Source organism: Papio anubis, chromosome X, assembly GCF_008728515.1.
Source record: "Papio anubis isolate 15944 chromosome X, Panubis1.0, whole genome shotgun sequence".
NCBI classification, from domain to species: Eukaryota; Metazoa; Chordata; class Mammalia; order Primates; family Cercopithecidae; genus Papio; species Papio anubis.
The window spans coordinates 104,354,336-104,371,570 of NC_044996.1; the positions used below are offsets into that span (position 1 = coordinate 104,354,336).

The 17,235-nt window shown below is 40.8% G+C and overlaps 1 protein-coding gene across 6 annotated transcripts in view; it reads right to left on the minus strand.

Moving 5' to 3' along the window:
• USP9X (ubiquitin specific peptidase 9 X-linked) overlaps window positions 1-17,235 on the minus strand; it is a 149,399-nt gene that overhangs the window by 113,368 nt on the left and 18,796 nt on the right. The gene's annotated exons all lie outside the window — the stretch shown is intronic.

Genomic DNA, 17,235 nt, shown 5'->3' on the forward strand with positions numbered 1-17,235 from the left:
ACTAAGCCACTGCAGGAAGTTTCCAAGTGCTTTGCCACAACTCACTTGATTCTCATACCCAGTCTATGCAGCACAGAAATTGAGTAGTATCTCCATTTTACAGAGTCAAAAATAAGAGACAGCAGGGGCTTGCCCAAGTTATGCAGAACAGACTCTAATTCAGATCTGACTCTAAGACTTCTTCCTCTTCAAGTTCTCTTTCATTGTCAAAAAAAACTTGATGTACATTTTAACCCCCACCTCCACCCAACATACACACAAATTATAGGTAGATTAATGAGGAAAATGTAAACTATAGAAAGTGCTAGAGGAATATGTTTAAAATCAGGAGCAGTGGCTCACGCCTGTAATTCTAGCACTTTGGGAGGCCAAGGCAGGCGACTTGAAGTCAGGAGTTCAAAACCAGCCTGGCCAACATGGTGAAACCCCATCTCTACTAAAAATACCAAAAAAAAAAAAAAAAAAAAAATTAGCCACTCATGGTGGCTCACCCCTGTAGTCCCAGCTACTGAGGAGGCTGAGTCAGGAGAATTACTTGAACCCAGGAGGTGAAGGTAGCAGTGAGCTGAGATGGGGCCACTGCACTCTAGCCTGGGCAATGCAGCGAGACCCTGCCTCAAACAAACAAAAAAAACTTGACTAAAGCACACACAAAAACTGATTTTTAAGATATGTCCTCCTGTAGGCAAAATTCAGAGGCTTCAGGAAGAAGTCAGATAGATTTTTCTCTGAAAAATTAAAGAGCAAACAGAGTAGAAGAAAATATCTGTAACTATATATGTCCAACAAATTACAAAATAAAGACACCTCAGTAGAAAAACAGGCAAAGGGTATGCAGACTTCTCAGAAAAAGAAATAGAAATGACTAATAAATACATGAAATAAGACGTAATTTTAAAATAGAGCTTTTCACATGTTAGGCACCGTTTGTAGCACTGTAATCCTTACAAATGTATATAGTAGGAACTAGTATCATCCCTCTTCACAGGTAAGGAAAGGGAGGCACCGAGAGCAAAAGTAAATTACCTGTATCAGTAAGTACTAAGTGGCAAAATGGGATTCAAACCCAGGGAGTCCATAGCTCTTAAATGCTACACTAGCCTGCCTCTCAACCTCATTAGTAATTGTGAAAATGCAAATTACAAAACCAAGATTTGTTCCACTGATCAAACTGGCAAAGCAAAACAAAGCTTTAAGACTGATACTATCAAGTACTGGTGAGTCTAAGACATAGAAGCTCTTTAAACACAAAGTGGAAAACAAAAATGAAAAGGTCTGCTTTAAGCAGTCCCTCTTTCGCTTTTGTTATCCATTTTATACACCCTAAATTACAAAGAGTGTTACGTGAAGCAGACAATTTTAAAAACCTTGAGAAACTTGCCTATCATTTTCCTTAGTCACTTTGGGTCTGCTGACAAATTATGTGAATGATTATTTTCTTTTTGGAGACGGAGTCTCGCTCTGTCACCCAGGCTGCAGTACAGTGGCGCAATCTTGGCTCACTGCAACCTCCGCCTCCCGGGTTCAAGCAATTCTCCTGCCTCAGCCTCCCAAGTAGGTGGGACTACAGGCTCGTGCCGCCACACCAGGCTAATATGTGAATGATTATATTCTTGGCACTCAAAATACTAGATAACCAATTCAACTTTATTCTTGTCTACCTCAAATCTGCTCCAGTTTCTTCTTCTTCTTGTCCCTCAGCCTGGGGTCATGATCCCATTGTATACCCTCTCCAAGGGATGATGCTGCAATCATCATCATCCCCAATCTTTTGCCAGCCTGTGCTTGAATCTTCCCTACTGAAAATCACCAGTGTCTGCCCTTCCCTTTTCCCACAAGTCATAACACTGTCTCCATCTCCCCTTTTCTTTCTTTTTAAATAAATGTGATGGAGACAGAGTAGCTAAGTTGTAAATTTTGGGTTTTTGGTGGTGGTTGTTTTAAGACCCAGGCTAGTCACGAGATCCTGGGCTCAAGCAATTCTCCCTCCTGGCCTCCCAAAGTGCTGAGATTACAGTTGTGAGCCACCATGCCCCGCCCATCTCGCCTTTCACTTTGTCCATTCTCACCTGGCTCCACCCAAAGCTACTAAAACTAAAACTGCTTTAAGCCAGAAGGTCTTAATTGAGATGTAGGGATGGGCTTGAAGATTAATTCCCCTAAAAATTACATACAAAGCTTTTGAGTACGTGCATTAGGGGAAGTACGAGAAGAAGGCCCGATGTTCTACTTACTAACTGACAAATCAAGTAATTGCTTCTCAATATTCATCCTGTTTGCCCTCTTCTCATCATTAGACACAGTTCTCATCATTAGACACTGACCTCCTCTCTCTTCTTGAAACTCTGAGCTTCCTTGGCTTATATAATCCTGGACTCCAGGTTTCCCGTCCACTTCTCTTCAAAGGAAAGGGGTAGACTGGCAGTTCTTACAGTTCTAACACTGAAACTGAGGTGAAAACCACTAGAGAGTTGGCTCTACACGTCTAGAATTCAGGCAAAACTTGGGAATCTTGAACACAGATCCAATTAATCACAAAAGGGTAGGAAGAGATGGATTCATCAGCACCACCTGGGAGTCTGGTTTTTTTTCCCGAAAATAAATACAACCTCCACTCCCTACCATCTCCTCCTCAGAGTGACGAGGTAAGCGACTATATATTCCCAAGTGTGGGGAAGTGGGGGGCCGGGGAGATCACCTTGTCTACTAAGCCAATACTATGTCTCCTTTAAAAGTATTTCCAGGAAGTAATCCAAGGACAAACAAAATGTGGTACATACATTCAGTGGATTATTCAGTATTTTTTAAAAAGAAAGGAAATTCTGACAGGTGCTACGATATGGGTGAACCTTGAGGACATCATGCTAAGTGAAGTAAGTCATTCACAAAAGAACAATATTGCATAATTCCACAAACATGGGTACCCGGATTAGTCACACTCGTACAGAAAGTAGAATGATGGTTGCCAGGGGCTGGGGGGATAGGGAGTTATTGCTTAAGGGGTACAGCGTTTCAGTTTGGAAAGAAGAGAAGTTCTGCAAATGGATGATGGTAAGCATCCCACAATGTGAATGTACTTAATGCCACTGAACTGCAAACTTAAAAATGGTTAAAATCAGCCGAGCATAGTGGTTCACGCCTGTAATCCCAGCACTTTGGGAGGCTGAGGCAGGTGGATCACTTGAGGTCAAGAGTTCAAGAACAGCTTGACCAACATGGTGAAACTCGTCTCTACTAAAAATATAAAAATTAGCCGGGCGTGGAGGCTCATGCCTGTAATTCCAGCACTTTGGGAGGCCGAGGTGGGCGGATCACAAGGTCAGGAGATCGAGACCATCCTGGCTAACACGGTGAAACCCCATCTCTACTAAAAATACAAAAAAATTAGCCAGGCGCGGTGGCAGGCGGTGGCAGGCGTCTGTAGTCCCAGCTACTCGGGAGGCTGAGGCAGGAGAATACCGTGAACCCAGAAGGCGGAGCTTGCAGTGAGCCGAGATGGCACCACTGTACTCCAGCCTGGGGGACAAAGCGAAACTCCATCTCAAAAAAAAAAAAGGTTAAAATAAGAAATTACCGGGCGCTGGGTGGCTCAAGCCTGTAATCCCAGCACTTGGGAGGCCGACGGGATGGATCACAGGTCAGGAGATCGAGACCATCCTGGCTAACATGGTGAAACCCCGCTCTCTACTAAAAATACAAAAACTAGCCGGGCTGTGGCGGAAGCGCCAGTCCCAGCTACTCGGGAAGGCTGAGGCAGGAGAATGGCGTGAAACCCGGAGGCGGAGCTTGCAGAGCTGATCCGCCACACCGCACTCCAGCCTGGGTTGCCAGAGCGAGACCACTCAAAAAAAAAAAAAGAAATTGTATGTATGTTTTCCCACAGTAAAATTGTATATATAGAGTACTCACTGTTCCCTACCTTGCAGTTCTTTAGCATTTGGAGATCATTTGAGCTAAAATAGTTCAAAATTATATTCTCATATTTTTATGCACAATATCCTTCCATCTATATGAATTCAGTAACCATCTATAGACAAATCAGAAATATCTGACAAAAGTCATGGTATAAATTATTCTAGACCAAAGTATTATGTGGATAACTAAGGGACTATCCCTTTAAACAAAATAAGATAAATGGGAAAAGTGGCAGTGTGAAGCTCCTCTCTCAAAATACCTTTCTCTAAGACCACAGAACTAAATCATCTTCTGCTTATGACAGGACACTCAATCAGCAAAGCCTCAAGTTGCTTGCTATCCCTATCTCTTATATAGTCTCACCTTTCTAGCTCTTGGTTTCTGTTTCTTCTACCCGACAAGCTGTCCTCATTTCTATATTTCCGGTATTGCTGAGCAGGTATGTCAGGTCTCAGCATAGCATACTCCGCTGCATCTCTCTACTACCACATAAGAATTTGATCCCTTTCCCTCAGCACACTAGGATGCAAGATAAAGAGCAAGAAATAGGCATGGAGCAATTAAATTTTCATTTCCCTTTCTACAATGTACTGTGCAGAGTTCCTAAATATTTGAGGAATGAATCTGAAAATATTGCTTTCAGATATAACTTGGAAAGGTTTGAGTGGAGAAAAAACTTATCACAGATACAATTAAGTTATCCAAGAATAACACCACTACTTTTCTTAATAAATCCTATTCAATACTCAAGTGGTGGAAACAGCTGGGAATCACACAGCTTTGCCTGATTTCAAGCAGCAGTCTCACAACTCTAAAAGAGCCTGTTTTTTATGTCACGGAGATTTAGGCATACCTAGCAGGGCTAGAACAAGCTCTCTACCAAGTCAAAGCAGCAGTATCCTACACACAACCGAACAACTTAGTAATTATTCAAATCATTCAATATTTGACACAGTAGCAATCACTTTCTATAGGCATGCTCAAATACAATGAATCACAGTGTGAAAATTTACCATATGAAGTTTTACGCTTTATTTCATAAAAACAAATTATACAAACAGAATGCATCTTGAATTTTCTGCAATGGGAAATACAACCAAAATGGTGATTTGATTACCTCTAGGAAAAACAGCACTTTTTCATATTCAAACTTAGCATCCTAACATCTTCCATAATGGGAAAAGCATCACCTTTACCTAGATAAAGGCTGGACTGTATTAAGTAATCTAGCACTCCATGAACAGCAAACCATTTACTTTAAACTTTGCAGAACTGAATTTCTCCAGCAACTTTCACAGAGGGCCTTAATACCAGAGAATTCCTTTCGGGACAAAGAACTGTCCTTTCTTACCCAGTCATTATCCCAACTCTGCTAAAATTTGCCCTATGTCCCAGAATCTATCTCCTTTTATACAGCTCACTGAAATCCTCTGATTTGATATATGATCCTAGGATACTTAAGATTTTCTTCTCTAAATTTTTCTTTTTATCCAAAAAAAGATGTTTAAATAAAAACGCAAAGCTCAGTCGTTCAAAAATTGTGTACTGAGCATTACATGGGCCACATATTGTTCTAATCATAGGAGAATATATGGAAGTACACAGTGCATCAAATATCTCTGCTTTTGTAGAACATTACAGACTGAGGACAGAGACAATAAACAAGCAACAGCAATTTCAACTCCCTACCAGATTATTTCCTTTACTGGACATCAAAGCGAGTTGAGTTTCTTAGAAAACAATTTGATAAATCATCCTTAAGCTCATACACGAAAATTATCTTGACTTGTGAATTTTGCCTATTCCGGTTTTACGTACCAATAATCAAAGGGGATTCTCTTTCTTTCAAATTTCTATGTTTAACTGACATCCACCCTTGTTTTTCCATTCTTAAAATATCTGACTCACTAGAGACAAGAGACCTAACTGTACAACACAAGCTATACTTAGCCTTCACCAGTAGAGGGCAGCAGACCTCACTACTTTTTTTTTCTTTCCTTTTCTTTTTTTTTTTTGAGACAGTGTCTTACTCCGTTGCCCGGGCTGGAGTGCAGTGGCACGGTCTCGGCTCACTGCAACCTCTGCCTCCTGGTTTCATCTGATTCTCCTGCCTCAGCCTCCCAAGTAGCTGGGACTACAGGCATGCGCTACAATGCCGGGCTAATTTTTGTATTTTTAGTAGAGACGGGGTGTCACTGTGTTGGCCAGGCTGGTCTATAACTCCTGACCTCGTGATCCACCCACCTCGGCCTCCCAAAGTGTTGGGATTACAGGCGTGAGCCACTGCGCCCGGCCCATAAATAACTTTTGATTCTTCAGAAACTTAACTACTAACAGCATACTGCTGACAAGAAGCCTTACTGATCATAAAGAGGCAACTAACACATTTTGTTACATGTATACTGTATTCTTACAATAAAGCAAGCCAGAGAAAAAAGTTAAGAAAATCAGAAGGAGCCCGGGGGTGGTGACTCACACACCTGTAACCCCAGCACTTTGGGAGGCTGAGGTGGGCGGATCACTTGAAGTCAGGAGTTTGAGACCAGCCTGGCCAATATGGTGAAACCCCGTCTCTAATAAAAAATGCAAACAAAAATTAGCCAGGTGTGGTGGTGTGTGCCTGTAATCCCAGCTACTGGGGAGGCTGAGGCAGAGAATCGCTTAAACTCGGGAGATGGAGGTTGTAGCGAGCTGAGATCGCACCACTGCACTCCAGCCCGGTGACAGAGCGAGGCTCTGTCTCAAAAAAAAAAAAAAAAAAGAAGAAAATCAGAAGAGAGAACATATTTATAGTACTGTACTGTATTTACCAATACAGTAATATTACAACATCTGTTTACAAGATCAATCATCTGAAATGGTGGACAACCACAGCTGCAGACCTCAGACCTCAATCTATGGTACCTATCAAGCAATTCAACTTTTTCTTATAACGTCATGACTTTTCTCTGCTTCTTGGGAGCCCATTCGCCAGCACCACTAGTGGCACTTCATGAGTCCCGCAATGTTATTCAAGGTTTATGGTATTGCACTAAACATGATGAAAAATACATGAGAATATGAGAGATCATTTTACGATAGACCATTTACTGGAGAGATGAACTGCTCACGCAGAGATTAGCATCACATATTTTCATCCGATACTTACAACAAGCTCACCGCAGTAGCAAAAGGAGATGGCTATGAAGCTACAGTAGAAAATGTACTACAGTTAATTTTATGCAGTGTATGACTTAATCCATCTTCACATTTGTTCACATTTCTCTCAACTGCACATGGCACCACATGTGGTCTATAAAAACGTTTGTGTGCATTAAGTTTTGATAAACTTTATAATAGATTTATGTACATTTCATGGTAGTAAATGAACTAGCATCTACATATATTTTACACGTTCATGACACACCTTTCTTAATTTTTTCAGTATTTCCAAGCTATGCAGTTCATCCTCGTGTTTTTTTCAAACTGTCACAAATCTTCAAAATATTTTCTAATATATTTATTGAAAAAAATCTGCAGTGTAAGTGGACTACACAGTTTGAACCCGTGTTGTTCAAGGGTCAACTATATAATGATTTAAAATTATAATGTGAATGTATAAATCAATTGTTTCATGTTTATTACAATCCAGTAAGCAGTATCTTTTCAGCTAAGCTTTCTTTCAAAATACCCACCATTTTGGAATATGAAAATATTTATTTTTGGCTGGGCGCGGTGGCTCATGCCTGTAATCCCAGCACTTTGGGAGGCCGAGGCAGGCAGATCACAATGTTGGGAGATGGAGACCATCCTGGCTAACACAGTGAAACCCCGCCTCTACTAAAAACACAAAAAATTAGCCAGGCATCGTGGCGGGCAGCTGCAGTACCAACTACCAGGGAGGCTGAGGCAGGAGAACAGTGTGAACCCAGGAGGCGGAGCTTGCAGTGAGTCAAGATTGTGCCACTGCACTCCAGCCTGGGTGACAGAGCGAGACTCCGTCTCAAATAAAAACAACAACAACAAAAACTTATTTTTAAGCCAAGTTTAGATCTTTTTGAATTTTTAAATTGAAGATTTTGTTGCTATGACAGATTCAATATGTTTTTAAAGACAAAATCTTAATGCATTGTTGTCTAGAGAAAAAGTATCCTACACAGCAGTTTTTCTACCACAGCATGAGAAAGGACACTAAAATAAGGTTATCACAGGCTTGACACACTTCTGTGGACACCGAGAAATTGCCAAAACACAAAAACTGTATAAAGCAGAACACAAAACAAAAATAGCAAATATTAATAGTTTATGTGCTGGACTTGAAGGGTTCTTTTGGTGCCTCAAAAGAAAACACTTGAAATGTGAGTGAAAATAATTATTAAGGAGATAACTTTGACTCTAATATTTTTAGGTAATCTCATTTGCAAACATTACTGTTTAACTAATTATTTAACTACTTATAATTACTTGTGGCATACACCTCACAATAAATTATATTCAGACACTATGGTCCATAACTACCCTGTGGGCAAGGCGAAACAGGTCTCAGTATTTATGCTAAAGATTTATTTTCTTTTGTGGACTTGCTGGTTCCATTTCATTAAAAGGTTCTCTGTGGCTCCTTTCCCCTTCTATCTTATGTTATTCTTGAAAAGTTTTAAGTACTTATTTGTGTATCAGACACAACAGTAGGTGCTTTATTTGTATAATCTCACTTAATCATAATACCTATCTCACACAGCCATCGGTCCAATTTAACAGACATAAATAGAAGCTAAGAGATTAAGTACACTGAGCTTATATAAGATCACAATATTTCCGTTAAGACTCTAAAACCCTTGGCTCTTCCACTATACCATGAAGGTTCTCTATGGAACCTTCTGTTGTTTTCTATAAACTCAAACGAGAAGAGGAAACAACGGGGAAAAGGGATTGAGCTTTCTCTTGAAAGCACAGTGACTGTCAGGCCTGCATCCATTCTTACAATTGTTTTGTTCGGTATTAAAAATCATCACTATGAGTATTACTGAAATGCAAAACATGTCATGGCACTGCTTAAAAATCTTCAAAGACTAGCCGGGATATATTATAGGCTCACGCCTATAATCCCAGCACTTCGGGAGGCCGAGGGGCAGATCACCTGAGGTAGGGAGTTCGGGACCAGCCTGACCAACATGGAGAAACCCCGTCTCTACTAAAAATACAAAATTAGCCGGGCGTGGTGGCACATGCCTGTAGTCCCAGCTACTCAGGAGGCTGAGGCAGGAGAATTGCTTGAACCCAGGAGGTAGAGGTTGCAATGAGCCAAGATCGCACCACTGCACTCCAGCCTGGGCAACAAGAGCGAAACTCCATCTCAAAAAAAAAAAAAAAATGTTCGAAGACCAGGATGAAGATCAAAATACTTATCTAATGATCTACAAGGCCCTCAAACACCCAATTCCAGCCTCATCTTGCAGCTAACCCGACCCAAAGCTTGTCCAAACTCCAGTTCAATTTGCCGCCTTCTTGTTCCTTCACAAGGTGCTCCTTCATGCCACCTCTGAGAGCCTCTGAACAAAGCACTCTGCTTAGTTTTACCCATACTAATTCATCAGCTCCCAACTCTCCTGAGTCAGGATTCATCAAGTACTCATATCCTAGGCTCTATGAGCCAGCTACCCTATTTTCTCATAGCACCTGTGTGAGTTTATGTTCTACTAAAACATAAAAGCTCCTTAAGGGCAGAAGCTATGCAAGCTTTGCTCATCACTCAATCCCAAGGATTCACTGGCAAACAATAGGTGTTTCTCTTAGCCCCTTCTGTAACAAAAGCTCAGAGTGAGTGGCTCAAGTAACACTTAACAGTTCTGGAGGCTGGAGATCAAGGGGCCAAGCATATTTTAGTGTCTGGTGAAGGCCTGAATTCTGGATCATAGATAGCAATCTTGCTGTATCTTCACAAGGCAGAAAGTGTGCGGGAACTCTCCTTGAGTCTCTTTTACTAATACAGGGACACTAATCCCATTTGTGAAGGTTCCACTCTCATGACCCAGTCACCTCCCAAACACCTCCTAATACCATCACATGGGGGTTAGGTTTCAACATATGAATTTTTGGGGTGGGGGAGTGGAGACATTCAGTCTACAGCAGAGCTCAAAACTAAAATTGGGGGTGTGGGGAAATACAGTAAAAACAAAGTCAAATCTCTCCCTTCCCATCTCCTTCATTCCTCTTTTATAATGTGTCCAATGTTATCTTTTCCACTCCCACTCAAACCACTCAAGCCTAGACTCCTATTTTAACAGCATCCTGGCTAGTGTCCACACTACTACACCAATCGTTCAGTATATTAATGCTAAATTAATCTCAACACTTTCCATCTCTAAAACCTTTAATGGCTTCTCTTCTCGATCTGGTACACATATTCAAGGTCATTCATCATCAGCCTGTAACTTTTTTTTCCAACTTTGTCTCTCATTTCCCAACTTCAATACTAATGCAGCCAGGGTGACATATCTCAAATTTTAAATAACATTTTCCTCATTAATAGTGACAACAGCTAACATTTAAGTATTTATTTTGTCTCAGGCACTATTCTAAGCAAGTTAACCCTTAGAACAACCCTATTATCAGCCCAATTTCATGAGTAAAAAAACTGGGACAGAGAGAATATAGGCCGTCAAAGTGGTAGGAGCCAGGATTCAAACTCAGGCAGTGCAAGTGCCAGTGTCCTACAGTTTTAACTATCAGACCATACATCAATAATGTCAGAAAAGGGTGGGGGGAACTACCATTAATCTCACCATAACCCCACTCCCAAGACAAACTGTTTAGTTTTTGATGCAGAAATATGTTTTACAAAATTGGATTTTTCACTTAATTCACGATTTCCGCATGTTAAGTATTCTTTGTCACTGTTATAGTACATATCAAGGAGCTAAGACACAATTAGCTGTATTCCTCAGATATATGGAATAATAAAAAATCACGTTATAAAAATTAGCTGGGTGTGGTCGTGCACACCTATAGCCCCAGCTACTCCAGAGGCTGAAACAGGAGGATCACTTGAGCCCAGGAGTTTGAGGCCAGCCTGGGCAACAAAATGAGGCCCCTTCTCTGGGGCGTGGTTGTGGGGGGTTATTTGAGAATGCTTCTCAAACAGACAGGAGTGGCTGAGAAGTCTGGGGATCTCTCCCTCTGACAGAGATAGAGTGTTAAATGGGGAGGTTCACGTTAAGGAGTCTGAAATACAGTAAGTTATTTTTAATAGTTGAGCCCACAGCTACAAACCTAAACATCCCTAAGTTATTTTAAAATGTGGCCTCTGCTCAAAGGTAAAAGCTTTTCTTTTCCTAGTTCCACGGGCACTGCCATTATCATTTGCACAGACCTTATCATTTTTACCACACATTATGATAAATTATACACAAGGCCAGTCAAGGTAATTATATTAAGCACAGGTTTCCTGCCCTCCCCACCCCCAGTGTGATGCTAGTTCTAGACAGCTTTAAATCCAATCAATAATTCAGGTTAATGCAAATTAACATGTCTAATTAATCTGTTAAATATGTTACTTGAGCTAAATCCTTGTGTTTTATTTCCAACACTATATACACACACACACACACACACACACACACACGCCCCCTTACAGACTCCTGATTTTTGTCACTAAATTACTGTGTACATCCATGGCTACTTCCTATGGATAACTTCCTACAAGTCACTGCAACAGAACTACATCCTGCATTCGAAATTCTTGTGGCAGCAGCAATTTATTCTTTTAGAAATGCTCACTAATTGGCCAAACACCCTTATTCAAACCTCCTCCATACTGAGCGTCTGTCAAGTTGTATGTACACAATTAGGGTACTGAAGCTTTTACATACATATAAACTTCAGCATCTTATCCAAAGCATTCTCAAACACAAATTTTTAAGTGGCTGTAGGCAATTTGAGTAATTTTACGTTTAAAAATAACTTTTGGAATGGTGCCATCAGAGGCTCTGTAAATGCTCTCCCAGTGAAACAACCGTAACTGGTGAAAATTATTTTAAAAAAAAAAAAAAAAAAAAGCCTCTGGAAATTGTCCTAAGGGCACAGAGCAAATGAAAAAATAACTTATTTAAGAAAATCTACCATATCTCAATAAGGACAGTCTGTGGCATTTGAGCCAGCTCAGCAGGACAGTAGCTCCACTCCGGAGAATGGCCAAGAACACACCTCCCCTGACCCAGCTCCCAGTTGATGGTATCTCTCCAGGAAGGAAAGACATCCAGCATTTCTCATCACCCCCAACTTTGAGTTGCAGAGGCTCTATTGCAGGCAAGAATGGCTAAGAAGTCTGGGGCTCTTTTTTCCAGCTAGGCACCACTTGTGAGGCAGACGCTCTTAACCCCAGGTGCAGCATGTCAAGAAAAGTGTGGTCCTAATGGCCCCCACCCTACCTCACTCAGAGTCAAGATTCCATGACAGGCAAAGTCAAGCACCCTGCTCAAGAAGCAGAGGTGTCACTCTGAGAAGTGAGCCACAGTCCAACCCAGTTCTGAAGCGGTGGTGTAAAGATTTTGCCCAGGGAGAAAGGCAGGCCTTAAGAACAGAGTTCTGAAGTTGTCTTAAAGTGAACTATTTGAAACGATACGGTAAGATGCTGCCTGAGGGTGTGTTGGAAAACAACAGAAAACAGGAGAGATCATGGCAATAAGCAGCTATCAAAAGACCTACTAAAAATGCAAAAAATTGGCCAGGCGCAGTGGCTCACGCCTGTAATCCCAGCACTTTGGGAGGCCACCGCAGGCGGATCACGAGGTCAGGAGTTCAAGACCAGCCTGGCCAACATGGTGAAACCCCATCTCTACTAAAAACACAAAAATTGGCCGGGCGCGGTGGCTCAAGCCTGTAATCCCAGCACTTTGGGAGGCCGAGACGGGCGGATCACGAGGTCAGGAGATCGAGACCATCCTGGCTAACACGGTGAAACCCCCATCTCTACTAAAAATTACAAAAAACTAGCCGGGCAAGGTGGCGGGTGCGCATGAGTCCCAGCTTCCGGGAGGCTGAGGCAGAGAATGGCATGAACCCGGGGAGGCGGGCTTGCAGTGAGAGCTGAGATCCCGGCCACTGCACTCCAGCCTGGGTGACAAGAGCAAGAACTCGTCCAAAAAAAAAACACACACACAAAAAATTAGCCAGGTATGGTGGCAGGTGCCTGTAATCTCAGCTACTCGGGAGGCTGAACAAGACTCTGTCTCAAAAAAAAAAAAAAAAAAAAAAGAAAAAGAAAAGAAACCATCAACCAAATTTATTTCAAAAATGAATTCAGGGCCGGGCGCAGTGGCTCACACCTGTAATCCCAGCACTTTGGGAGGCTGAGGCAAGTGGATCACCTGAGGTCAGGAGTTTGAGACCAGCCTGACCAACATGGCAAAAACCCGTCTCTACTAAAAATACAAAAAAGTAGCTGAGTGTGGCGGCAGGCACCTGTAATCTCAGCTACTTGGGAGGCTGAGGCAGGAGAACTGCTTGAATCCAGGAGGCGGAGGTTGCAGTGAGCCAAGATCGCGCCATTGCACTCCAGCCTGAGTGACAGAGCAAGACTCTCTGTCTTAAAAAAAAAAAAAGAATTCAGAAATCAACTTCCAGTATGACAACCTGAGGAGCATGACAAGACACAGCCTCAGTTAAAGAACACTGGTAAATGCAATTATGCAAAATTATGAGAAAACAGTATGACTGCATATTTCTCCTTTCTCTTAACTCATTTAAAATGCGTTGTTTAAAACAACACGTGTATAATTCATTGTTGAGCCTATTACATATAGAAATGTTTTCCAGTAACAACATGAATTAACGTGAAATGCATCAAAGATCTAAATTAAGGTAAAAAACTATAGAACTCTTAGAATACATGGGGGCATATCTTAATGACCTAGGATTTGGCAATGGATTCTAACAGGTACAACACCAAAAGCAGGAGCAACAAAATAAATAGATAAATGGGACTTTATCAAAATTTTAAAATTTCTGTGCTCCAAAGAACACTATAAACAGTGAAAAAACAACCCACAGCCCACAAATTACAAGAAAAATATTTTCAAATAATGTGTCCAGTAAGGGACTTGTATCTAGAATACACAAAGAATTCATACAATTCAATAATAACAAAAAGACAACCCAATTGAAAAATGGGCAAAGGATCTGAATGTGTAAGACATACAAATGGTCAATAAGCATACGAAAAGATACTCAGTATCATTAGCCATCAGGGAAATGCAAACCAAAACCACAATGAGATATCACCAGGATGGCTATAATCAAAAAGGCAGAAAATACAAGTGATAGCAAGGATAAGGGGAGAAACTGGAACCCTTGTGCATTGCTGGAAGAAATGTAAAATGGTGCAGTCACTGTGGAAATTCCTCAAAAAGTTAAACACAGAATTGGCCGGGCGCGGTGGCTCATGCCTGTAATCCCAGCACTTTGGGAGGTCGAGGTGGGTGGATCACGAGGTCAGGAGTTCAAGACCAGCCTGGCCAAGATGGTGAAATCTCGTCTCTACTAAAAATACAAAAATCAGCCGGGCACGGTGGCGGGATCCCAGCTACTTGGGAGGTTGAGGCAGGAGAATAGCTTGAACCAGGGCTGCAGAGGTTGCAGTGAGCTAAGATGGAGCCACTGCACCCCAGGCTGGGTGACAAGAGTGAGACTCTGTCTCAAAAAATAAAAATAAAAAAAAAGTTAAACACAGAATTTACATATGATACATACAGCAAACCCACTTCTGGGTATACATTCAAAAGAACTGAAAGGGACTTAAACAAATACTTGTACATCCATGTTCATAGCAGCATTAGTCACAATAGCCAAAATGTGGAAGCACATGTATCTGTCTGACAGATGAATGTGTCAATAAAATAGATATACAAACAATGGAAAATTATCCAGCTTTAGAAAGGAAGGAAATTTTGACATGCTACAACATAGATGAACCTTGAGGGCACTATGTTAACTGAAATAAAGCAGTCACAAAAGGACAAATATTTTATGATTCCACTTATGACATACCTAGAGTCATCAAATTCACAAAGTAGAATACTGGTTGCCACTTTTCCCCCAACACATTAATGTTTTGTACCCACAAGTAACAGAAGCTGAATGCAGCATGGGGTTGGGGGTTATAGGTCTGAACCAGATGCTCATCACCACCACCCCCTACCCCCTTGCATTCTTCTTCTTGGCTTAGTCTGGCCACATGCTCTGTCTCAGAAGTATGTATGCAGTTCCATCTGATATTTATACATCTTAGCCTTGTCTCCCTAACTCAGTCACCCCAATCCTCCCCCTTATACCTGCCCCTTCCATCAAGCTATCCTTTTTCAAGTACTGTATTTATCGTAGTTTGTCAGAAATTCAGGATCTTTAAAACTGCTATTTTACTGGAATTTTTGTTTTGTCAGTGCTCTAATTATAAAGTAACGCAGCTTTAGAGTGATCAGTTTACTCTTAATCCCATTTTTCCCTATACACATTGTTAGTTTTTGGTACCTGATTTTTGCAGACTATGAGGTTTTCCGCAATGCATATACTGCAACATAGCAGACAGGTCAACAATAGATGATTAGTTCTAACTCCAGGTATCTTTTTTTTTTCTCTCTCTCTCAAGATGGCTAATACCTCCAGAGACTGTTGAAAAGCTTTAATAGAATGCATGTGAAGTACCAGACACACAGAGGGACCCAGTAAAGAGTAGGTGTTTTAACAAGTGCTGGTTATTCCTCTCTTTAAATGCTGATTATTATCCCCTTTTGACAATTCTTATCTTTGAACCTTCAGAGGGTCCCTATAAATATAATCTCTAGATCAGCCCAGAGGAAAATTATTCTCCCAACTATAAATAATCAGAATTTTCTGCTCCTGGCATACATACTACAATTGCTTAGGTTGATTTTTAAATACATGAACAGCCTCAACACTTTTACTGATATAGCTGTTATTCCATTGCATTAACACAGGATCCTACCACATTTTAAAATTATTTTGTCCTATTTTTTAAAAAGTAAATTTCAAGTTAAAGGTTTAGGCCGCGTGAAGTGGCTCACACCTGTAATTCCAACACTTTGGGAGGCCAAGGTGGGCAGATCACTTGAGCCCAGGACTTGCCCAGCACACCAGCCTGGGCAATATGGCAAAATCCTCCTCTACAAAAAAAATACAAAAATTAGCTAGGCGTGGCGGCATACACCTGTAGTCCCAACTACTGGGGATGCTGAGGCGGGAGGATGACTTAAGCCTTGGAGTTCAAGGCTATAGTGAGCCATGATCGCACCACTGCACTTCAGCCCGGGTGACAGAGCGAGAACCTGTCTCAAAAAAGGGGGAATGGGGGTGGTATCTTACCCTCTAGAAGACAATTCATAGCATAATATTCCTATCAGATTTTGTGCTGGCTCTAAAGAAAATTTGACAGTAGGGAAAATTAAACTAATAATGAGATAAAATTATGTGGTGCTATACAACTTACTAATTATCTGTTGAGTGAAAGAATGAACAAATGAACGACCCTTTTAGGTAGAAATATAAATATATTTCCCATTTCATAAATAGAGAAATAACCTAGTAAATAGAGAATTGCAGTCCCAGTTCCAGTCATCTAATGCCAAATGCTAGGTTTCTATCAATAATATTAAGTAAGCTGGCTCAAGCTTGCAAATTCTGGTTCTACCATAACAGAATTTTCAAAAACTAATCACTCTCTATTTCAATGTTGCTTAAATAAATGCAGAAATGAAATTAGGATTAAATTCCTTATGCTTACTGCTCTTGTAACTAAAACCAAAATAAATTTATAAACAAAATACAAATAAAACTATCAAAATAACATGACAGATGGCAGTGTATTACTGAATGCTAAGGCATGGGTTCGAGTTTTGCCTGGCTATACCACCATCATATGTTCCTACTTCTACTTGAATGATTACACTACTCTATACACATAGTGTCCTGTGGCATCATTTGCCCTTGGCACCATCATATTATTCATGTGTTAGGTCTGCCTCTGTTGTTCTCATTAACCCACAAATCTAATATTACAACTAAGCAAGGCAATAAAAACACAAAGCTAACGTAAGTACTGAAATGATGTTAACAGTTCTTGATTATGAGGCATTCATCTGGATAATCCAAAATGCATATACTAATGTTGAAGAATATCATCAAAATGAAAAAACTTATTTTAAAAAGAAAACACCTGTTTTTAACTCCTTTTATTAATCGTTACAAAGGCTGTGAAGTTCCAATAAATCTCAGTCCCTAAATCAGCCAATAGGTGAGCTATGTTGACTTAATATTAGACATAAGTCACAT